General features: G+C 32.6%; 20 non-coding genes across 20 annotated transcripts; all 20 read right to left on the bottom strand.

Annotated features, from left to right (window-relative positions):
- Window positions 1-8,733: 8,733 nt before the first annotated feature.
- Trnat-agu lies at window positions 8,734-8,807 on the bottom strand. Its single transcript has one exon. It is a non-coding gene; the product is annotated as a tRNA-Thr (tRNA).
- Window positions 8,808-8,919: 112 nt separating this feature from the next.
- On the bottom strand, window positions 8,920-8,993 carry Trnat-agu. Its single transcript has one exon. It is a non-coding gene; the product is annotated as a tRNA-Thr (tRNA).
- A 507-nt stretch (window positions 8,994-9,500) lies between these two features.
- Trnat-agu lies at window positions 9,501-9,574 on the bottom strand. Its single transcript has one exon. It is a non-coding gene; the product is annotated as a tRNA-Thr (tRNA).
- A 102-nt stretch (window positions 9,575-9,676) lies between these two features.
- Window positions 9,677-9,750, bottom strand: Trnat-agu. Its single transcript has one exon. It is a non-coding gene; the product is annotated as a tRNA-Thr (tRNA).
- Window positions 9,751-10,037: 287 nt separating this feature from the next.
- On the bottom strand, window positions 10,038-10,111 carry Trnat-agu. Its single transcript has one exon. It is a non-coding gene; the product is annotated as a tRNA-Thr (tRNA).
- A 101-nt stretch (window positions 10,112-10,212) lies between these two features.
- Window positions 10,213-10,286, bottom strand: Trnat-agu. The gene has a single exon. It is a non-coding gene; the product is annotated as a tRNA-Thr (tRNA).
- Window positions 10,287-19,146: 8,860 nt separating this feature from the next.
- On the bottom strand, window positions 19,147-19,220 carry Trnat-agu. The gene has a single exon. It is a non-coding gene; the product is annotated as a tRNA-Thr (tRNA).
- Window positions 19,221-19,332: 112 nt separating this feature from the next.
- Window positions 19,333-19,406, bottom strand: Trnat-agu. The gene has a single exon. It is a non-coding gene; the product is annotated as a tRNA-Thr (tRNA).
- A 534-nt stretch (window positions 19,407-19,940) lies between these two features.
- Trnat-agu lies at window positions 19,941-20,014 on the bottom strand. Its single transcript has one exon. It is a non-coding gene; the product is annotated as a tRNA-Thr (tRNA).
- A 105-nt stretch (window positions 20,015-20,119) lies between these two features.
- Window positions 20,120-20,193, bottom strand: Trnat-agu. The gene has a single exon. It is a non-coding gene; the product is annotated as a tRNA-Thr (tRNA).
- Window positions 20,194-20,491: 298 nt separating this feature from the next.
- On the bottom strand, window positions 20,492-20,565 carry Trnat-agu. The gene has a single exon. It is a non-coding gene; the product is annotated as a tRNA-Thr (tRNA).
- Window positions 20,566-20,669: 104 nt separating this feature from the next.
- Window positions 20,670-20,743, bottom strand: Trnat-agu. The gene has a single exon. It is a non-coding gene; the product is annotated as a tRNA-Thr (tRNA).
- Window positions 20,744-20,844: 101 nt separating this feature from the next.
- Trnat-agu lies at window positions 20,845-20,918 on the bottom strand. The gene has a single exon. It is a non-coding gene; the product is annotated as a tRNA-Thr (tRNA).
- Window positions 20,919-21,530: 612 nt separating this feature from the next.
- Trnat-agu lies at window positions 21,531-21,604 on the bottom strand. Its single transcript has one exon. It is a non-coding gene; the product is annotated as a tRNA-Thr (tRNA).
- Window positions 21,605-21,717: 113 nt separating this feature from the next.
- On the bottom strand, window positions 21,718-21,791 carry Trnat-agu. Its single transcript has one exon. It is a non-coding gene; the product is annotated as a tRNA-Thr (tRNA).
- A 501-nt stretch (window positions 21,792-22,292) lies between these two features.
- On the bottom strand, window positions 22,293-22,366 carry Trnat-agu. The gene has a single exon. It is a non-coding gene; the product is annotated as a tRNA-Thr (tRNA).
- Window positions 22,367-22,470: 104 nt separating this feature from the next.
- Window positions 22,471-22,544, bottom strand: Trnat-agu. Its single transcript has one exon. It is a non-coding gene; the product is annotated as a tRNA-Thr (tRNA).
- Window positions 22,545-23,863: 1,319 nt separating this feature from the next.
- On the bottom strand, window positions 23,864-23,937 carry Trnat-agu. The gene has a single exon. It is a non-coding gene; the product is annotated as a tRNA-Thr (tRNA).
- A 112-nt stretch (window positions 23,938-24,049) lies between these two features.
- Window positions 24,050-24,123, bottom strand: Trnat-agu. Its single transcript has one exon. It is a non-coding gene; the product is annotated as a tRNA-Thr (tRNA).
- Window positions 24,124-24,667: 544 nt separating this feature from the next.
- Window positions 24,668-24,741, bottom strand: Trnat-agu. The gene has a single exon. It is a non-coding gene; the product is annotated as a tRNA-Thr (tRNA).
- Between the last annotated feature and the right edge of the window lie 240 nt (window positions 24,742-24,981).

Here is a 24,981-nt window from a genome sequence, read left to right as displayed (position 1 = left end):
TTGGAATAATAATTTATTTGTATCTTATTGAAGTCGTTAAAAAATTCTTTTTTTTTTTGAACTGTCAGAATTTTGTTATGATTAATGTTAAATTCAATATGTCGCTTTTTATTGTGATCAATAATGTTTTAATTACTTATCATATAAATTTTCGACTGCAAATTGATATTCATACTATCCCTGAAACTAACATGGATAAAGTTCTGAGAAAATCCGAGTCCAAATCTATAAAATGTTTGATTTTTGGCACTTTTATTAATTTTTTATCAATTTTTGTATGTAAAATAATGGATGATTATTTATCAAAATTGTAATATTTAGACTATAATTTTAGATGTATACTTTTTATTTTGGCATTGAATTTTTTCATTAAAATCAAGTGAAACATAAATATATTTATTTGATATTTATATAAAACATATAATTAAAATATGCATTAAAATCATATTGTCTATAAATAATATGTATTTTATAAATAGTATTTATTACTTTGGTGCTTGATATGGGTATGAATTTGTAATAAAATATATTCTTTCTGACAAATAGTTAAAAACTTGTTATAATTTTCAAAATTATTTGACATTTCATACTTCAAAAATTAATTCACTCGCATCATAGCGTTTTTGTTATTATACTTTTGTCATGTCAAATACGTCAATATTTATTTATTATAAATTAATAATTATTTTAAGTGATCTATGAATATATTATATGCTTGTTAAATTCATAAAAAAGTGCAAATTCAACACGGGAATATTGTGGAAATAAATATTTTTTACATAAAGATCTGATTTTTGACATTTGCATTTCATTTCAAATTAATTATAACTGTCAAAATATTTTCTTTCGGATCGAAATTTAATATAATATGATATAGTATTTAGTTGTCTAGTTTATTTTTGTCAGATTGCAATGATACCTTCAGATTGTACTATTCCATTTAAAGAGGTTACAATTTCCTGTATGATTAAAGTTTGCGATGGCAATCAAAATTTATTTCAACTTATATAATAATAATTTATTTATTTTAATTACACAAATTTCTTTACACTTCGATATTAATTCCAACGCATGATGCAGGTGTTTGTTTATTTTAATTTTGTTTATGCCAATTTTTTTTAAAATTAATGAATAAATCAGGTTTCAGTCTAAATTAACAAATCAGTATCTTCATCTGAATATACAATTTTTTATATAAATATTTGATTTTTTACATTTTCATTTAATTAAAAATAGTGAATGTCAATTTCATATATTCAATATGCAGTATAATTTGTAAATGTCAAAATATTTCCTTTTTGGTCGAAAATTAATCTATGATATTTATTTTACAATATTGTGCTGTTCTATAATTTCTTCGGCAATATAACTTGGAATAATTAATTTATTTGTTTCTTATTGAAGTCGTTAAACATTTTTTTTGTGAAATGTCAAATTTTTGTTTATGATTAATTTTAAATTCAATATGTCGCTTTTTATTGTGATCTCTGATCTATAAGGTTTAGATGAAAGTTTTGGTATCCGAAATAATTTGGTAAGCTAATCAAATAAATATAAATTGTAAATCTATTTATATAATTATTTTCATAAATTTGACAAATGACATTTGACGATTTTCATTGTCAACATTTATTCAAATTCATAAACATTGACTTTTAATTAGATTTAAAACTATAAATTGTAATTTTGAATATAGCATTTCATCTAATTTGGATATAAATGTTGGTATATCTATATATGTACATGTTTTGAATTATATTTTCTGAACTGTCAATTTTGTTTTTCAAAAATCATAAATCTTTTTTCTCAAATTTTCCAAAATATGACATTTGTCATTTTAGTGTTTGTTTTTTTTTTGCCATTTTCTGTCAAAATTTTTTGAAAATATTTATTTTACAATATTGTTTTGCATCTATAATTTGTTAGGCAATATTTTCTGTAACAAACTTGTAATAATTAATTTATTTGCGTCTTATTGAAGTAACTCGTTAAACATTCTTTTTTTGTAACATGTCAAAATTTTGGTTATGATTATTTTAAAAATTCAAGTGCCGCTTTTTATTGTGATCTCTAATCTGTAAGGTTTTAATGAAGTTTTGGTTTCCGAATAATATTGGTAAGCCAATCAATTAATATCTAAATCATAAATCTATTATATAATAATTTTCATAAATATTGACAGATGACATTATTTTTTTTTTTCATGTCAACATTTATTTAAATTTTAAAGCATTGATTTTTAATTAGATTAAAACTATAATCAGTGATTTTGTATGTAGCATTTTCATCAAATTTGGATATAAATGTTGGATATTTCTATATATGTACATGTTTTTTGAATTTTATTTTTTGAAATATCCAATTTCTTTAATTTTGACATTTGTCATTTTAGTGTTTTGTTTTTTTTTTGGTCATTTTCTGTCAAAATTTTTAGAAATTATAAAAAATTATATATTTATATTTCAAATTTACTTTTCAAAATTTCCTATAAACCTAAGTTGGATATATATGCACACGATGAGCCATTTAAAATTAAAATCGGTCAGTAGTTTGGGCGTCCATCGCGAACCAACATCGTGACACGAGATTTATATATAATAGATAGAATGATATATAAAATTATTAATATATAATAAACAAAAGATTATTTTACGGAATAATTAAATTTTATATTAAATATAGACTTAATGAACAACATAAATATAAATTACTAGAAAAAAAAGAATGGATAATATTAATATAATAATTAATGAAATATTTTATTATATATAGTAGATTTAAGAAAGATAGGAAACACCAACCTAGTAGATAGTAAAGTTAGCGAAAGCACAAATGATGATTCAAATCCCGGAAAAAGTGAAAGGAATGATAATAAGGAATTTTTTTTTCAAAGTTTTGAATGGTATCAGATATAGGAAGGAAGATAAGCCATACACCGTGTATGCAGAAAGCATAGATAAAAACATTGGAAAAATTCACGAAATGGCAATAGGCAGGAAAATTCATGGAAAATTCCCAGAAATAGGTAAAGAAGTAGAAGAAATTAAAAGTATTGGAAAAAATCGAATAAAAATAGTATTTAAAAGTCACTATTGGGCAAACTTTGTAGTAAACAATCAAATATTCAAAGACATTAACCTAAAAACATACATCCCTTCACAAAACATTTCAATAAGAGGATTAATAAGAAACGTAGATAAAGAAATAACCGAAAAGGAATTATTAGAAAGCATAGAAAGCCCCATAGAAGTTTTGAACGCACAATGCCAAAAAAGTACTTATACTAATAATTATAAACAAACAGGGAAAAACGTAATATTGACTTTCAGAGGCACTAAGCTACCTGAAAAAGTATCTTTACACCATGTTAAATGCCCGGTAGAATTATATGTACCAAGAGTTATTCAGTGCTATAATTGCTTGAGATATGGACACGTAAAAAATCAGTGCAAAGGCAAAGCTAGGTGTAGTCGATGCACAGGACCGCACATCATCAGGGACTGCAATTCGAAAGAATTGCCAAACTGTATATTTTGCAAAAAGGAGCACTATGCAACTAGCAAATTATGTCCGGAGTACGAAAAAAATAAAAACATAAAAACGTTGACCGCTATGAAAGGTATATCACAGAAAGAAGCATACGAAATTTTATTCAACAAGCCATACGTTAAAGCGACTAAATTTAATTTAAATAGCAAAGAAAATGAAAATGCGTTTCCGGAACCTATAGCAAAGAATGCTGGGATACCGCGAACAGTCGGTCAAGGGAAACTGACATACAATAAAAAAAGTAACAGCAAAAGTATGGAAAAAGGAACTGAAACAAACAAAACTGACAAAGAGGAACAAAGCATAAGAATGGAAGAAGTACGTGAAAAAGATATAGTCAAAAATAACGAAAAGACGGATGGCAAAGAAGAAGTACGGGAAGAGAATAAAACGGAAAGCAATGAAAAAAGTGAAAATATAAATCAAGTAAATGGCGCACAATCAGTAGAAAACATCAAAAAGGGTGAGAAAATTGCGAATAAAACATATAAAATAACAGATGAAAGAATAATAAATATAATAGATGAAATGATTAATAAAGGAAAAGGGTACAAAGGCAAAGAAATAGACGTGATAAAAAAAATGGAAAGCAATGTGAACATTATATAATAAATAAATATAAAAATAAAAATGAGTGAAATAAATTTGTTACAACTCAATTGCAGGTCATTGAACGCAAATAGAGGAAGCATAGAAAATTATATGTATATTAACAAAATAAACATTGCGGCTTTGTCAGAAACTTGGTTGAAAAACAATGTTAAATACAAATTTAGAAATTACAATTTAGAGACTGATAATAGAATTGATAACTATGGTGGGGTTGCCTTTCTAATCGAAAAAAATATAAAATACTCAAGAAGAACACTAGTAAATAATGACCCATATATTCAAGCTTGCTTAATAAATATAACTGGTAGAAAAACATATAATTTGTCTGTTATATATTGTGCACCAAATACCAACATAAACAATGTGAAAAACTTTTTCGAACAAATTGAAAATCCAAGAATAATAATGGGAGATTTTAACGCTCAACACATAGCGTGGTCAAGAAATCAGGATGCAAAGGGCCCTATATTATATGAAATTTTGGATGAAGAAGGGCTTATGATACTAAACGACGGATCAAATACAATGATAGAAAATCCATATAAAAGAATAGGAGCAGTCGACTAAAGCATATGCTCGCCCAGTATGACAATGGACATCGAATGGAGTGTGTCTAATGAATCTCTGGGGTCGGATCATCTTCCCATAAAGTTAAAAATAAATTATTCACAAGAAATAAGAAAAAACAACAGAACTCAAAACAAGTGGAACTTGAAAAAAGCAAATTGGGACAAATACCAAAAGAACATGGAATCAATAACACACAAGATCCATGAAGAGGAGACCCCAGACATCGGTAAGCTAATAAAATATATAAATCAAGCGGCCAAAGAAAGCATTCCTAGAACCAGTCAAAATAATAGATTACATTTCAAGCCTTGTGTATGGTGGGATGATGAATGCGAAGAAATAGTCAAGGAACGTAGAAAAGCATTCTTAGAATATAAAAAAGCAGCAAATTTTGAAAACTGTGAAAAATACGTAAAAATTAATGCTCAGACCAAAATCAAATTGAAAATGAAAAAGACAGACTCTTGGATTAAATTCACCAACAGTATAAATTTAGAGATGGGTTATAAAAAAATTTGGCAGACTGTGAGAAAGTTTAATAAAAAAGTGGAGAGTCCAAATCAAGAGGCATCAATAAACAACGAATTTGGAGATAAACTATTAGAGTATATGACTCCCGAAATTGTAGTTAACAAAAGAAGAGAAACAAATCCTAGAAGTCAGATAGATAGTTTGGATACTCCAATATGCTTAGAAGAAATAAAAACAATTGAAATAAAAAAAATGGATATAACACCAGGAAAAGACCAAATACACTACGAAATGCTATTTAAAATGAATGACACATGGAAAGAATACTTAGTGAAAATATTTAATGACTTTATCGAACGAGCCTATATACCGAGAAGCCTGAAAGAGAGTATAATTGTGCCAATTCTAAAAGAAGGACGGGACACAAGACTATTAAGCTCATATAGACCTATATGTTTAGAATCTAATATATTAAAACTCTTTGAAAGAATTATGAAAAACAGACTAGAATGGTACCTTGAAAAAAATAATATGATACCTAATTTTCAATTTGGATTCAGGAAAGGAAAAGGAATAAGGGATAATACAAATAACGCACTCCCAAAACGGATATATGATGTTATTATCCATAGACATTAAAAAAGCCTATGATAACGTGAACCATGACATAATGGAAACAAAAATGAGAGAAATGAACATCAATCCTAAATTCGTGTCATTAATAATGGAGTTATTAAGAAACAGAGAGACTTTTGTCAGATATAACGGGCGCCTATACGGGCCCAGACTAGCCAACATAGGGCTCCCACAAGGATCAGGATTAAGCCCCATACTCTTCAACCTATATACATATGACCTAAAGGAAGTGGTGAAAGAACCTGTGTGTGCACTGCAATATGCGGACGACATAGCCCTCTATGTAATTGATAAAGATTGGGAGAAATGCAAGAAATACATGAGCAACAGTGTATTACAGTTGGAAGAATGGCTAAATTACAATGGATTGGAATTGGCACACGAAAAATCGGTAGTGATGCAAATTAGTAGGCATAGGAAGTATGATCATATTGGTGACATACAGCTGGGTAAACACAAGTTTCCAGTTATGGATGAACATAAGATTCTTGGAATAACATATGACAAAATAATCAAATTTGAAAGCCAGATATTAAACATATGCAGAAAATGTGAGAAGGGCATAAATATATTGAAGACAATTTGCAACATGCAATGGGGAGCGCATCCGGCAATTTGTCTAAACATATATAAAGCATTGATAAGGTGTCATCTAGATACCATTAGCTTTATGAGTAAAAATCTCACCAAACGAGATATAGACAAATTGAATAAAATTCAATACTCAGCAATACGAATTTCATTAGGCGCGCTGAAATCCTCTCCAATAAATACACTATTAGCAGAGTCCGGAGAATTACCTCTAGAATCAAGGTGGGAAATAATATCAAAAAGATATTTAATATCTAAGGTAAGCAGAAACGACAAAATAGTGTTACAAACATTGAATAATCTAAAGGATTTATGTGAGGGAAATACATATTGGAGCAGAAAAGAAAACCCGATCTTAGTGAGTAGCTACCTATGGATAAATAAATATAAACAGTTAATAGCGCAAGATCTAGATTGCCAATTCCGCTATCCTTTGGAATATAGGTGGGTAAACCAAAACAACATAATAATAGATAAAATTACTGACAATCCTTTGATACAAAGAGACAAAATGAACTTTATATTCAAACAAGAAATAAATAAAACACATCCAAATTACACTCTTATTTTTACGGATCAAAGAAAGATGGTGCTGGTTGTGCCGTGTATGTACGCCGACTCAATATAGAACAGAAATATAAATTGCCCGAAAGTGCTTCTAGTTTCACTGCCGAGATGACGGCCATCAAAATAGCAATAAATATAATAGAAGAAGAAAAAATTACAAAGAGTGTTATTCTATCTGACTGTAAATCAGCTCTAGAAGCTATAAAAAGAACTTACGAAAAAGCTAATAAAATAGTATATGAAATAATAGATAAAACTATGAGTCTAAGAAGGAAAGGATTTGACCTAAAATTTATGTGAATAAAGGGACATGCAGGAATAACCGAAAATGAAAAGGCGGACGAGCTGGCCAAAGAGGGATGTTATTTGGGTACCGAAATAAGCAGCCTTCTATCAGCAGATATCAACAAAATAGTCATGAAAGAACAAAGAAAAAATGGCAAAGTATATTTGACAACATTAGTCAAAGAAAAGGGAAAATATATCGGGAAATAAATTCAGATATGCATTCGAAACCGTGCTTTCAAAAGATAACAGAAAACCGCATGCACATCACTACCGTCATAAGAATGCAAATTGGACACACAAAAAATAGATCATTTCGGCTACGAGATGGACTATTGAGGTTCGAAGAGCGCGACTGCGAAGAGGGAGGGCCTGAAAATACGGATCACATTGTTTTTCGATGCAAGGAATATACAACACAAAGAAAAGCGCTTTACCAACGCCTAGAACAAAAAAATATAGTTTTTCCAACGAATACGACAATAATATTAGCTATGAAAAACATGAGTATATATAAAGATGTAACCAAATATTTATTTGAGTGCCAAAAATATTTATAGACAACTAAGTTAAGTTATCAATTTAATTAAGCTAGTTATTTAATCTAATTAAAATTATTGAAATTTGAATTTATTATTATTTTAATCACTATTGAAAATGTAAGAACAGATTAAGTTAGTTATTCTATTAGTTAGTTATAAGGGATGACTGTATATTATTAAATAGATGTCAATAAAATCATAAAAAAAGGCTCCTTTAGGACAGAACACAAAAAAATCAAATTCAAGGCACCGGCGAGATTCGAACTCACGATCTCCGGTTACTAGACAGGCGCTTTAACCAACTAAGCCACGGCGCCGTTGTTCTTCCAAATCGATTTAATCAAGTTAACGACAATATTTTGAGGAAAATCTCTTGTAAAAATCTCAAGAATCAAGGCTCCTTTAGGAATCTTCAAAAAAGAAAAACAAATTTAAGGCTCCGGCGAGATTCGAACTCACGATCTCCTGTTTACTAGACAGACGATTTAACCAACTAAGCCACGGCGCCTTTATTTTCACAAGCAGATTTGCTCAAGTTAACGACAATATTTTGAGGAAAATCTCAAGAATCAAGGCTCCTTTAGGGCAGAACACAAAAAGTCAAATCCAAGGCTCCGGCGAACTCACGATCTCCTGTTTACTAGACAGGCGCTTTAAACAACTCAGCCACGGCGCCGTTATTTTTACAAACAGATTTACTCAAGTTAACGACAATATTTTGCGGAAAATCTCAAGCCACGGCGCCGTTGTTTTCACAAACAGATTTACTCAAGTTAACGACAATATTTTGAGGCCGTTGTTTTCACAATATTTTGTGAATAACAGATTTACTCAAGTTAACGACAATATTTTGAGGAAAATCTAAAAAATCAAGGCTTCTTTAGGGCAGAACACAAAAAAATCAAATTCAAGGCTCCGGCGAGACTCGAACTCACGATCTCCTGTTTACTAGACAAGCGCTTTAACCAACTAAGCCACGGCGCCGTTGTTCTTCCACATGGATTTAATCAAGTTAACAATATTTTGAGGAAAATCTCTTGTGAAATTCTCAAGAATCAAGGCTCCTTTAGGGCAGAACACAAAAAAATCAAATCCAAGGCTCCGGCGAGATTCGAACTCACGATCTCCTGTTTACTAGACAGGCGCTTTAACCAACTAAGCCACGGCGCCGTTATTTTTACAAACAGATTTACTCAAGTTAACTACAATATTTTGAGGAAAATCACAAACAGATTTACTCAAGTTAACGACAATATTTGGAGGAAAATCTGTTGTGCAAATCTCAAGAATCAAGGTTACTTTAGGGTAGAACACAAAAAAATCAAGTGCAATGCTCCGGCGAGATTCGAACTCAGGATCTCCTGTTTACTAGACAGGCGCTTTAACCAACTAATCCACGGCGCCGTTGTTTTTACAAACAGATTTACTCAAGTTAACGACAATATTTTGAGGAAAATCTCAAGAATCAAAGCTCCTTTACGACAGAACACAAAAAAATCAAATACTCCGGCGAGATTCGAACTCACGATCTCCTGTTTACTAGACAAGCGCTTTAACCAACTAAGCCACGGCGCCGTTGTTCTCACGAACAGATTTACTCAAGTTAACGACAATATTTTGAGGAAAATCTCAAAAATCAAGGTTCCTTTAGGGCAGAACACAAAAAAATCAAATTCAAGGCTCCGGCGAGATTCGAACTCACGACTTCCTGTTTACTAGACAGGCGCTTTAACCAACTAAGCCACGGCGCCGTTGTTTTTACAAACAGATTTACTCAAGTTAACGACAATATTTTGAGGAAAATCTCAAGAATCAAGGTTCCTTTAGGGCAGAACACAAAAAAATCAAATCCAAGGCTCCGGCGAGATTCGAACTCAGGATCTCCTGTTTACTAGACAGGCGCTTTAACCAACTAAGCCACGGCGCCGTTGTTCTTACCAACAGATTTACTCAAGTTAACGACAATATTTTGAGGAAAATCTCAAGAATCAAGGCTCCTTTACGGCAGAACACAAAAAAAATCAAATACTCCGGCGAGATTCGAACTCACGATCTCCTGTTTACTAGACAGGCGCTTTAACCAATTAAGCCACGGCGCCGTTGTTCTTGCAAATGGATTTAATCAAGTTGACGACAATATTTTGAGGAAAGTCTCTTGTGAAAATCTTAAGAATCAAGGCTCCTTTAGGACAGAACACAAAAAAATCAAATTCAAGGCACCGGCGAGATTCGAACTCACGATCTCCGGTTTACTAGACAGGCGCTTTAACCAACTAAGCCACGGCGCCGTTGTTTTTACAAACAGATTTACTCAAGTTAACGACAATATTTTGAGGAAAATCCCAAGAATCAAGGCTCCTTTAGGAGTCTAAAAAAAAAATCAAATCCAAGGCTCCGGCGAGATTCGAACTCACGATCTCCTGTTTACTAGACAGGCGCTTTAACCAACTAAGCCACGGCGCCTTTATTTTCACAAGCAGATTTGCCCAAGTTAACGACAATATTTTGAGGAAAATCTCAAGAATCAAGGCTCTTTTAGGGCAGAACACAAAAAGTCAAATCCAAGGCTCCGGCGTGATTCGAACTCACAATCTCCTGTTTACTAAACAGGCGCTTTAACCAACTCAGCCATGAAGGTCCGGGATTAAAAAGGTCCACCACCGATGTGCCAAAAATCAGTAAAGTTAAGCATTGTTTAACAACAATATTTGAAAGTAGAGGAAAAAAGATGTAAGCCAGCTACAATCTTGATTTGAAAACTATAATCTTTGAATTGGGGGAGATAAACGGTAATCTTTGAAAATCCATAATAAAAGTATTTTCTTCCGTTGGTAGTTTTAGCATTAGTTAAAAATGTAATTACTTTGTAAAATACCTTTAAAATTATAATAAGGCTTTAAACCTTTTGCCACCTGCCCGTTACAAGTTACACCGCATATAGGATAAAAAGGTTTAGATAACAAATTTTTGGAAGACATCAAAAAAGCACATTTCTACAATAATGAAGTAGAAGTCAGTTTACTGAATGTAGTCAGATAATTGTTCGTTTGATATGTCTTACTTGTTGTGATATAATTGTTATGGTTCATATTTGCTCAAAGTCAAATTGGACCTTTGTGTCTGGCCCTGCTCTACATATATACTTTTTATTAAATTTACTTTAATTCATCGAATGTAACTTGAAACTTTTCAAAAAGCAGGTCAAAGAAGAAATACTTAATTCATTTTTATCTCTCCTCGCAAAAAATTGAAAATTTTGTATAAGCTCAATAGTATTATTTACAATTATACACAAAATCCAGAATCCAAAAAGAATCTGAAAAACTTGAAACGTAATTAATAATCCGAAAGACCAAAAAAAGACTTGGATTGGATTATACAATGTTTTCTATAGAAAGTGTATAAAACTTGCAGTTTGATTGTATTGACAAAATATAGACAAACTAATGGGGTTTATTGTTTTTATAATACCTAATTGTATACAGCATTCAAACACGTCCTTATGCACTTAAAATATTAATATTTTTGATTTTCTAGAAATGGTTTAGAATATACCTTATTTAGCAAAACAACGTTTGCCGGGTCAGCTAGTATAATATATATATATATATATATATATATATAAATATATTAATATATAATTAAAAAGATTATTTTACGGAATAATTAAATTTTATATATAAATATATTACTTTATTGAACAACATAAATATAAATTACTAGAAAAAAAATAAAGAATGGATAATATTAATATAATAATTAATGAAATATTTTATTATATATAAATATGTATAAATCATTAAGTTTACCGACAGCAATTTATTGGTAATTAAATAGTTTATATATAATTAAATAACCGGAATAATTAAAATAATATAATATTTTATTATATATAATATATATAAATATATATATATATATATATATATAATATATATTATATTAATATATAATTAAAAGATTATTTTACGGAATAATTAAATTTTTATATAAATATATTACTTTATTGAACAACATAAATATAAATTACTAGAAAAAAAATAAAGAATGGATAATATTAATATAATAATTAATGAAATATTTTATTATATATAAACATGTATAAATCATTAAGTTTACCGACAGCATTTATTGGTAATTAAATAGTTTATATATAATTAAATAACCGGAATAAATTAATAATAATATAAATATTTTATTATATAATAATATCTATAATATATATATATATCTATATAAAATATATTAATATATAATTAAAAAGCTTATTTTACGGAATAATTAAATTTTATATATAAAAATATATTACTAATTGAACAACATAAATATAAATTACTAGAAAAAAATAAAAAGATGGATAATATTAATATAATAATTAATGAATATTTTATTATATATAAATATGTATAAATCATTAAGTTTACCGACAACAATTTATTGGTAATTAATAGTTTATACATAATTAAATAACCGGAATAATTAATAATAATATAAATATTTTATTATATATAATATATATATATAATATATCTATATATATATAAATATATATATAAATATATTATATATAATTAAAAAGATTATTTTACGGAATAATTAAATTTTATATATAAATATATGACTTAATTGAACAACATAAATATAAATTACTAGAAAAAAAACATGGATAATATTAATATAATAATTAATGAAATATTTTATTATATATAAATATGTATAAATCATTAAGTTTACCGACAACAATTTATTGGTAATTAAATAGTTTATATATAATTAAATAACCGGAATAATTAATAGTAATATAAATATTTTATTATATATAATATATATAAATATATATATAAAATATATTAATATATAATTAAAAAGATTATTTTACGGAATAATTAAATTTGATATATAAATATATTACTTAATTGAACAACATAAATATAAATTACTAGAAAAAAATAAAGAATGGATAATATTAATATAATAATTAATGAAATATTTTATTATATATAAATATGTATAAATCATTAAGTTTACCGACAAGGCTCCTTCATTCGGCCGTCAGCGCTCGAACAGTGAACATCGTGCAGTAACAGTGTAAATAAAAAGTGATCTGTCAAAATTGTAAGTGTTGGAAGTAAGTAATATAATTTGATTAGTTAGTGCAAAGGAATGTAATTCTCGCATGAGTAGCGGGAAGTATGGTGAAGAAGGGGCTGGCTGGAAAGAGAAAAGCCACCCCAAAATAGAATTGAAAATGAACATATTTCGAGAAAATTAAACTCCAAACATGAGAAGATGGATTGTGACGATACGAAGTCACAAAAACGAAGTGCTTCCGAAGATTTGAGACAAATAAATCATAAGGTATGCAAAAAGGTACAGAGAAAAATGTGAAAATGAACAAAAATATAAAAGATTTAAGAAAGATAGGAAACACCAACCTAGTAGATAGTAAAGTTAGCGAAAGCACAAATGATGATTCAAATCCCGGAAAAAGTGAAAGGAATGATAATAAGGAATTTTTTTTCAAAGTTTTGAATGGTATCAGATATAGGAAGGAAGATAAGCCATACACCGTGTATGCAGAAAGCATAGATAAAAACATTGGAAAAATTCACGAAATGGCAATAGGCAGGAAAATTCATGGAAAATTCCCAGAAATAGGTAAAGAAGTAGAAGAAATTAAAAGTATTGGAAAAAATCGAATAAAAATAGTATTTAAAAGTCACTATTGGGCAAACTTTGTAGTAAACAATCAAATATTCAAAGACATTAACCTAAAAACATACATCCGTTCGAAATAACCGAAAAGGAATTATTAGAAAGCATAGAAAGCCCCATAGAAGTTTTGAACGCACAATGCCAAAAAAGTACTTATACTAATAATTATAAACAAACAGGGAAAAACGTAATATTGACTTTCAGAGGCACTAAGCTACCTGAAAAAGTATCTTTACACTATGTTAAATGCCCGGTAGAATTATATGTACCAAGAGTTATTCAGTGCTATAATTGCTTGAGATATGGACACGTAAAAAATCAGTGCAAAGGCAAAGCTAGGTGTAGTCGATGCACAGGACCGCACAACATCAGGGACTGCAATTCGAAAGAATTGCCAAACTGTATATTTTGCAAAAAGGAGCACTATGCAACTAGCAAATTATGTCCGGAGTACGAAAAAAATAAAAACATAAAAACGTTGACCGCTATGAAAGGTATATCACAGAAAGAACCATACGAAATTTTATTCAACAAGCCATACGTTAAAGCGACTAAATTTAATTTAAATAGCAAAGAAAATGAAAATGCGTTTCCGGAACCTATAGCAAAGGATGCTGGGATACCGCGAACAGTCGGTCAAGGGAAACTGACATACAAAAAAAAAGTAACAGCAAAAGTATGGAAAAAAGGAACTGAAACAAACAAAACTGACAAACAGGAACAAAGCATAAGAATGGAAGAAGTACGTGAAAAAGATATATTCAAAAATAACGAAAAGACGGATGGCAAAGAAGAAGTACGAGAAGAGAATAAAACGGAAAGCAATGAAAAAAGTGAAAATATAAATCAAGTAAATGGCGCACAGTCAGTAGAAAACATCAAAAAGGGTGAGAAAATTGCGAATAAAACATATAAAATAACAGATGAAAGAATAATAAATATAATAGATGAAATGATTAATGAAGGAGAAGGGTACAAAGGCAAAGAAATAGACGTGATAAAAAAAATGGAAAGCAATGTGAACATTATATAATAAATAAATATAAAAATAAAAATGAGTGAAATAAATTTGTTACAACTCAATGCAGGTCATTGAACGCAAATAGAGGAAGCATAGAAAATTATATGTATATTAACAAAATAAACATTGCGGCTTTGTCAGAAACTTGGTTGAAAAACAATGTTAAATACAAATTTAGAAATTACAATTTAGAGACTGATAATAGAATTGATAACTATGGTGGGGTTGCCTTTCTAATCGAAAAAAATATAAAATACTCAAGAAGAACACTAGTAAATAATGACCCATATATTCAAGCTTGCTTAATAAATATAACTGGTAGAAAAACATATAATTTGGCTGTTATATATTGTGCACCAAATACCAACATAAACAATGTGAAAGACTTTTTCGAACAAATTGAAAATCCAAGAATAATAATGGGAGATTTTAACGCTCAACACATAGCGTGGTCAAGAAATCAGGATGCAAAGGGCCCTATATTATATGAAATTTTGGATGAAGAAGGGCTTATGATACTAAACGACGGATCAAATACAATGATAGAAAATCCATATAAAAGAATAGAGCAGTCGACTAAAGCATATGCTCGCCCAGTATGACAATGGACATCGAATGGAGTGTGTCTAATGAATCTCTGGGGTCGGATCATCTTCCCATAAAGTTAAAAATAAATTATTCACAAGAAATAAGAAAAAACAACAGAACTCAAAACAAGTGGAACTTGAAAAAAGCAAATTGGGACAATACCAAAAGAACATGGAATCAATAACACACAAGATCCATGAAGAGGAGACCCCAGACATCGGTAAGCTAATAAAATATATAAATCAAGCGGCCAAAGAAAGCATTCCTAGAACCAGTCAAAATAATAGATTACATTTCAAGCCTTGTGTATGGTGGGATGATGAATGCGAAGAAATAGTCAAGGAACGTAGAAAAGCATTCTTAGAATATAAAAAAGCAGCAAATTTTGAAAACTATGAAAAATACGTAAAAATTAATGCTCAGACCAAAATCAAATTGAAAATGAAAAAGACAGACTCTTGGATTAAATTCACCAACAGTATAAATTTAGAGATGGGTTATAAAAAAATTTGGCAGACTGTGAGAAAGTTTAATAAAAAAGTGGAGAGTCCAAATCAAGAGGCATCAATAAACAACGAATTTGGAGATGAACTATTAGAGTATATGACTCCCGAAATTGTAGTTAACAAAAGAAGAGAAACAAATCCTAGAAGTCAGATAGATAGTTTGGATACTCCAATATGCTTAGAAGAAATAAAAACAATTGAAATAAAAAAAATGGATATAACACCAGGAAAAGACCAAATACACTACGAAATGCTATTTAAAATGAATGACACATGGAAAGAATACTTAGTGAAAATATTTAATGACTTTATCGAACGAGCCTATATACCGAGAAGCCTGAAAGAGAGTATAATTGTGCCAATTCTAAAAGAAGGACGGGACACAAGACTATTAAGCTCATATAGACCTATATGTTTAGAATCTAATATATTAAAACTCTTTGAAAGAATTATGAAAAACAGACTAGAATGGTACCTTGAAAAAAATAATATGATACCTAATTTTCAATTTGGATTCAGGAAAGGAAAAGGAATAAGGGATAATACAAATAACGCACTCCCAAAACGGATATATGATGTTATTATCCATAGACATTAAAAAAGCCTATGATAACGTGAACCATGACATAATGGAAACAAAAATGAGAGAAATGAACATCAATCCTAAATTCGTGTCATTAATAATGGAGTTATTAAGAAACAGAGAGACTTTTGTCAGATATAACGGGCGCCTATACGGGCCCAGACTAGCCAACATAGGGCTCCCACAAGGATCAGGATTAAGCCCCATACTCTTCAACCTATATACATATGACCTAAAGGAAGTGGTGAAAGAACCTGTGTGTGCACTGCAATATGCGGACGACATAGCCCTCTATGTAATTGATAAAGATTGGGAGAAATGCAAGAAATACATGAGCAACAGTGTATTACAGTTGGAAGAATGGCTAAATTACAATGGATTGGAATTGGCACACGAAAAATCGGTAGTGATGAAGTATTAGTAGGCATAGGAAGTATGATCATATTGGTGACATACAGCTGGGTAAACACAAGTTTCCAGTTATGGATGAACATAAGATTCTTGGAATAACATATGACAAAATAATCAAATTTAAAAGCCAGATATTAAACATATGCAGAAAATGTGAGAAGGGCATAAATATATTGAAGACAATTTGCAACATGCAATGGGGAGCGCATCCGGCAATTTGTCTAAACATATATAAAGCATTGATAAGGTGTCATCTAGATACCATTAGCTTTATGAGTAAAAATCTCACCAAACGAGATATAGACAAATTGAATAAAATTCAATACTCAGCAATACGAATTTCATTAGGCGCGCTGAAATCCTCTCCAATAAATACACTATTAGCAGAGTCCGGAGAATTACCTCTAGAATCAAGGTGGAAAATAATATCAAAAAGATATTTAATATCTAAGGTAAGCAGAAACGACAAAATAGTGTTACAAACATTGAATAATCTAAAGGATTTATGTGAGGGAAATACATATTGGAGCAGAAAAGAAAACCCGATCTTAGTGAGTAGCTACCTATGGATAAATAAATATAAACAGTTAATAGCGCAAGATCTAGATTGCCAATTCCGCTATCCTTTGGAATATAGGTGGGTAAACCAAAACAACATAATAATAGATAAAATTACTGACAATCCTTTGATACAAAGAGACAAAATGAAACTTTATATTCAAACAAGAAATAAATAAAAAACACATCCAAATTACACTCTTATTTTTACGGATCAAAGAAAGATGGTGCTGGTTGTGCCGTGTATGTACCCCGACTCAATATAGAACAGAAATATAAATTGCCCGAAAGTGCTTCTAGTTTCACTGCCGAGATGACGGCCATCAAAATAGCAATAAATATAATAGAAGAAGAAAAAATTACAAAGAGTGTTATTCTATCTGACTGTAAATCAGCTCTAGAAGCTATAAAAAGAACTTACGAAAAAGCTAATAAAATAGTATATGAAATAATAGATAAAACTATGAGTCTAAGAAGGAAAGGATTTGACCTAAAATTTATGTGAATAAAGGGACATGCAGGAATAACCGAAAATGAAAAGGCGGACGAGCTGGCCAAAGAGGGATGTTATTTGGGTACCGAAATAAGCAGCCTTCTATCAGCAGATATCAACAAAATAGTCATGAAAGAACAAAGAGAAAAATGGCAAAGTATATTTGACAACATTAGTCAAAGAAAAGGGAAAATATATCGGGAAATAAATTCAGATATGCATTCGAAACCGTGCTTTCAAAAGATAACAGAAAACCGCATGCACATCACTACCGTCATAAGAATGCAAATTGGACACACAAAAATAGATCATTTCGGCTACGAGATGGACTATTGAGGTTCGAAGAGTGCGACTGCGAAGAGGGAGGGCCTGAAAACTGAAAATACGGATCACATGTTTTTCGATGCAAGGAATATACAACACAAAGAAAAGCGCTTTACCAACGCCTAGAACAAAAAATATAGTTTTTCCAACGAATACGACAATAATATTAGCTATGAAAAACATGAGTATATATAAAGATGTAACCAAATATTTATTTGAGTGCCAAAAATATTTATAGACAACTAAGTTAAGTTATCAATTTAATTAAGCTAGTTATTTAATCTAATTAAAATTATTGAAATTTGAATTTATTATTATTTTAATCACTATTGAAAATGTAAGAACAGATTAAGTTAGTTATTCTATTAGTTAGTTATAAGGGATGACTGTATATTATTAAATAGATGTCAATAAAATCATAAAAAAGGCTCCTTTAGGACAGAACACAAAAAAATCAAATTCAAGGCACCGGCGAGATTCGAACTCACGATCTCCGGTTACTAGACAGGCGCTTTAACCAACTATGCCACGGCGCCGTTGTTCTTCCAAATGGATTTAATCAAGTTAACGACAATATTTTGAGGAAAATCTCTTGTAAAAATCTCAAGAATCAAGGCTCCTTTAGGAATCTTCAAAAAAGAAAAACAAATTTAAGGCTCCGGCGAGATTCGAACTCACGATCTCCTGTTTACTAGACAGGCGATTTAACCAACTAAGCCACGGCGCCTTTATTTTTACAAGCAGATTTGCTCAAGTTAACGACAATATTTTGAGGAAAATCTCAAGAATCAAGGCTCCTTTAGGGCAGAACACAAAAAGTCAAATCCAAGGCTCCGGCGAACTCACGATCTCCTGTTTACTAGACAGGCGCTTTTAACAACTCAGCCACGGCGCCGTTATTTTTACAACAGATTTACTCAAGTTAACGACAATATTTGCGGAAAATCTCAAGCCACGGCGCCGTTGTTTTCACAAACAGATTTACTCAAGTTAACGACAATATTTTGAGGCCGTTGTTTTCACAATTTTGTGAATAAAATTTACTCAAGTTAACGACAATATTTTGAGGAAAATCTCAAAAATCAAGGCTTCTTTAGGGGCAGAACACAAAAAAATCAAATTCAAGGCTCCGGCGAGACTCGAACTCACGATCTCCTGTTTACTAGACAAGCGCTTTAACCAACTAAGCCACGGCGCCGTTGTTCTTCCACATGGATTTAATCAAGTTAACAATATTTTGAGGAAAATCTCTTGTGAAATTCTCAAGAATCAAGGCTCCTTTAGGGCAGAACACAAAAAAATCAAATCCAAGGCTCCGGCGAGATTCGAACTCACGATCTCCTGTTTACTAGACAGGCGCTTTAACCAACTAAGCCACGGCGCCGTTATTTTTACAAACAGATTTACTCAAGTTAACTACAATATTTTGAGGAAAATCTCAAGCCACGGCGCCGTTGTTTTCACAAACAGATTTACTCAAGTTAACGACAATATTTGGAGGAAAATCTCTTGTGCAAATCTCAAGAATCAAGGTTACTTTAGGGTAGAACACAAAAAAATCAAGTGCAATGCTCCGGCGAGATTCGAACTCAGGATCTCCTGTTTACTAGACAGGCGCTTTAACCAACTAATCCACGGCGCCGTTGTTTTTACAAACAGATTTACTCAAGTTAACGACAATATTTTGAGGAAAATCTCAAGAATCAAAGCTCCTTTACGACAGAACACAAAAAAATCAAATACTCCGGCGAGATTCGAACTCACGATCTCCTGTTTACTAGACAGCGCTTTAACCAACTAAGCCACGGCGCCGTTGTTCTCACGAACAGATTTACTCAAGTTAACGACAATATTTTGAGGAAAATCTCAAAAATCAAGGTTCCTTTAGGGCAGGCAGAACACAAAAAAATCAAATTCAAGGCTCCGGCGAGATTCGAACTCACGACTTCCTGTTTACTAGACAGGCGCTTTAACCAACTAAGCCACGGCGCCGCCGTTGTTTTACAAACAGATTTACTCAAGTTAACGACAATATTTTGAGGAAAATCTCAAGAATCAAGGTTCCTTTAGGGCAGAACACAAAAAAAATCAAATCCAAGGCTCCGGCGAGATTCGAACTCAGGATCTCCTGTTTACTAGACAGGCGCTTTAACCAACTAAGCCACGGCGCCGTTGTTCTTACCAACAGATTTACTCAAGTTAACGACAATATTTTGAGGAAAAAAGAAAAGAAAATCTCAAGAATCAAGGCTCCTTTAGGCAGAACACAAAAAAAATCAAATACTCCGGCGAGATTCGAACTCACGATCTCCTGTTTACTAGACAGGCGCTTTAACCAACTAAGCCACGGCGCCGTTGTTCTTGCAAATGGATTTAATCAAGTTGACGACAATATTTTGAGGAAAGTCTCTTGTGAAAATCTTAAGAATCAAGGCTCCTTTAGGACAGAACACAAAAAAATCAAATTCAAGGCACCGGCGAGATTCGAACTCACGATCTCCGGTTTACTAGACAGGCGCTTTAACCAACTAAGCCACGGCGCCGTTGTTTTTACAAACAGATTTACTCAAGTTAACGACAATATTTTGAGGAAAATCCCAAGAATCAAGGCTCCTTTAGGAGTCTTCAAAAAAGAAAATCAAATCCAAGGCTCCGGCGAGATTCGAACTCACGATCTCCTGTTTACTAGACAGGCGCTTTAACCAACTAAGCCACAGCGCCTTAATTTTCACAAGCAGATTTGCTCAAGTTAACGACAATATTTTGAGGAAAATCTCAAGAATCAAGGCTCTTTTAGGGCAGAACACAAAAAGTCAAATCCAAGGCTCCGGCGTGATTCGAACTCACGATCTCCTGTTTACTAGACAGGCGCTTTAACCAACTCAGCCACGGCGCCGTTATTTTTACAAACAGATTTACTCAAGTTAACGACAATATTTTGAGGAAAATCTCAAGCCACGACGCCGTTGTTTTCACAAACAGATTTACTCAAGTTAACGACAATATTTTGAGGCCGTTGTTTTTACAATATTTTGTGAATAACAGATTTACTCAAGTTAACGACAATATTTTGAGGAAAATCTCTTGCGAAAATCTCAAGAATCAAGGCTCCTTCAGGATAGAACACAAAGAAATCAAAATCAAGGATCCGGCGAGATTCGAACTCACGATCTCCTGTTTACTAGATAGGCGCTTTAACCAAATAAGCCACGACGCCGTTGTTTTCACAAACAGATTTACTCAAGTTAACGACAATATTTTGAGAAAAATCTCTTGAGAAAATCTCAAGAATCAAGGCTCCTTTAGGGCTGAATTCAAAAATATCAAATTCAAGGCTCCGGCGAGATTCGAACACACGATCTCCTGTTTACTAGACGGGTGCTTTAACCAACTAAGCCACGGCGCCGTTGTTTTCGCGAACAGATTTACTCAAGTTAACGAAAATATTTTGAGGAAAATCTCAAAAATCAAGGTTTCTTTAGAGTAGAACACAAAAAAATCAAATTCAAGGCTCCGGCGAGACTCGAACTCACGATCTCCTGTTTACTAGACAGGCGCTTTAACCAACTAAGCCACGGCGCCCTTGTTCTTCCACATGGATTTGAACACATGGAACAATATTTTGAGGAAAATCTCATGTGAAATTCTCAAGAATCAAGGCTCCTTCAGGGCAGAACACAAAAAAATCAAATCCAAGGCTCCGGCGAGATTCGAACTCACGATCTCCTATTTACTAGACAGGCGCTTTAACCAACTAAGCCACGGCGCCGTTATTTTTACAAACACATTTACTCAAGTTAACGACAATATTTTGAGGAAAATCTCAAGCCACGGCGCCGTTGTTTTCACAAACAGATTTACTCAAGTTAACGACAATATTTGGAGGAAAATCTCTTGTGCAAATCTCAAGAATCAAGGTTACTTTAGGGTAGAACACGAAAAAATCAAGTGCAATGCTCCGGCGAGATTCAAATTCAGGATCTCCTGTTTACTAGACAGGCGCTTTAACCAACTAAGTCACGGCGCCGTTGTTTTTACAAACAGATTTACTCAAGTTAACGACAATATTTTGAGGAAAATCTCAAGAATCAAAGCTCCTTTACGGCAGAACACAAAAAAATCAAATAATCCGGCGAGATTCGAACTCACGATCTCCTGTTTACTAGATAGGCGCTTTAACAAGTTAACGACAATATTTTGAGGAAAATCTCTTGTAAAAATCTCAAGAATCAAGGCTCCTTTAGGACAGAACACAAAAAAATCAAATTCAAGGCACCGGCGAGATTCGAACTCACGATCTCCGGTTTACTAGACAGGCGCTTTAACCAACTAAGCCACGGCGCCGTTGTTTTTACAAACAGATTTACTCAAGTTAACGACAATATTTTGAGGAAAATCCCAAGAACCAAGGCTCCTTTAGGAGTCTTCAAAAAAGAAAATCAAACCCAAGGCCCCGGCGAGATTCGAACTCACGATCTCCTGTTTACTAGACAGGCGCTTTAACCAACTAAGCCACGGCGCCGTTATTTTCAGAAGCAGATTTACTCAAGTTAGCGACAATATTTTGAGGAAAATCTAAAGAATCAAGGTTCCTTTAGGGCAGAACACAAAGAAATCAAATTCAAGGCTCCGGCGAGATTCGAACTCACGATCTCCTGTTTACTAGACAGGCGCTTCAAACAACTAAGGCACGGCGACAATATTTTGAGGAAAATCTCAAAAATCAAGGTTCCTTTAGGGCAGAACACAAAAAAAACAAATTCAAGGCTCCGGCGAGATTCGGACTCACGATTTCCTGTTTACTAGACAGGCGCTTTAACCAACTAAGCCACGGCGCCGTTGTTTTTACAAACAGATTTACTCAAGTTAACGACAATATTTTGAGGAAAATCTCAAGAATGAAGGTTCCTTTAGGGCAGAACACAAAAAAATCAAACCAAGGCTCCGGCGAGATTCGAACTCAGGATCTCCTGTTTACTAGAGAGGCGCTTTAACCAACTAAGCCACAGCGCCGTTGTTTTTACAAACAGATTTACTCAAGTTAACGACAATATTTTGAGGAAAATCTCAAGAATCAAGGCTCCTTTACGGCAGAACACAAAAAAAATCAAATACTCCGGCGAAATTCGAACTCACGATCTCCTGTTTACTAGGCAGGCTCTTTAACCAACTAAGCCACGGCGCCGTTGTTCTTGCAAATGGATTAAATCAAGTTGACGACAATATTTTGAGGAAAGTCTTGAGAAAATCTCAAGAATCAAGGCTCCTTTAGGACAGAACACAAAAAAATCAAATTCAAGGCACCGGCGAGATTCGACCTCACGATGTCCGGTTTACTAGACAGGCGCTTTAACCAACTAAGCCACGGCGCCGTTGTTTTTGCAAACAGATATACTCAAGTTAATGACAATATTTTGAGGAAAATCCCAAGAATCAAGGCCCCTTTAGGAGTCTTCAAAAAAGAAAATCAAATTCAAGGCTCCGGCGAGATTCGAACTCACGATCTCCTGTTTACTATATAGGCGCTTTAACCAAATAAGCCACGGCGCCGTTGTTCTCACAAACAGATTTACTCAAGTTAACGAATATATTTTGAAGAAAATCTCTTGTGAAAATCTCAAGAATCAAGGCTCCTTTAGGGCAGAATACAAAAATATCAAATTCAAGGCTCCGGCAAGATTCGAACTCACGATCTCCTGTTTACTAGACTGGCGCTTCAACCAACTAAGCCACGGCGCCGTTGTTCTCACGAACAGATTTACTCAAGTTAACGACAATATTTTGAGGAAAATCTCAAAAATCAAGGCTTCTTTAGGGCAGAACACAAAAAAATCAAATTCAAGGCTCCGGCGAGACTCGAACTCACGATCTCCTGTTTACTAAACAAGCGCTTTAACCAACTAAGCCACGGCGCCGTTCTTCTTCCACATGGATTTAATCAAGTTAACAATATTTTGAGGAAAATCTCTTGTGAAATTCTCAAGAATCAAGGCTCCTTTAGGGCAGAACACAAAAAAATCAAATCCAAGGCTCCGGCGAGATTCGAACTCACGATCTCCCGTTTACTAGACAGGCGCTTTAACCAACTAAGCCACGGCGCCGTTATTTTTACAAACAGATTTACTCAAGTTAACTACAATATTTTGAGGAAAATCTCAAGCCACGGCGCCGTTGTTTTCACAAACAGATTTACTCAAGTTAACGACAATATTTGGAGGAAAATCTCTTGTGCAAATCTCAAGAATCAAGGTTACTTTAGGGTAGAACACAAAAAAATCAAGTGCAATGCTCCGGCGAGATTCGAACTCAGGATCTCCTGTTTACTAGACAGGCGCTTTAACCAACTAAGCCACGGCGCCGTTGTTTTTACAAACAGATTTACTCAAGTTAACGACAATATTTTGAGGAAAATCTCAAGAATCAAAGCTCCTTTACGACAGAACACAAAAAAATCAAATACTCCGGCGAGATTCGAACTCACGATCTCCTGTTTACTAGATAGGCGCTTTAACCAACCAAGCCATGGCGCCGTTGTTTTCACAAACAGATTTACTCAAGTTAACGACAATATTTTGAGGAAAATCTCTTGTAAAAATCTCAAGAATCAAGGCTCCTTTAGGGCAGAATACAAAAAAATCAAATTCAAGGCTCCGGCGAGATTCGAACTCACGATCTCCTGTTTACTAGACAAGCGCTTTAACCAACTAAGCCACGGCGCCGTTGTTCTACGAAACAGATTTACTCAAGTGTTAACGACAAATTTTGAGGAAAAAATCTCAAAATCAAGGTTCCTTTAGGGCAGAGCAGAACACAAAAAAATCAATTTCAAGGCTCCGCGAGATTCGAACTCACGATTTCCTGTTTACTAGACAGGCGCTTTAACCAACTAAGCCACGGCGCCGTTGTTTTTACAAACAGATTTACTCAAGTTAACGACAATATTTTGAGGAAAATCTCAA

The sequence above is a fragment of the Ctenocephalides felis genome, unplaced genomic scaffold (genome assembly GCF_003426905.1).
Source record: "Ctenocephalides felis isolate EL2017-DRISC unplaced genomic scaffold, ASM342690v1 CF-g0.4_SCAFFOLD_03573, whole genome shotgun sequence".
In the NCBI taxonomy this organism is placed as follows: domain Eukaryota; kingdom Metazoa; phylum Arthropoda; class Insecta; order Siphonaptera; family Pulicidae; genus Ctenocephalides; species Ctenocephalides felis.
This window is presented reverse-complemented; position numbering and strand designations above follow the sequence as displayed.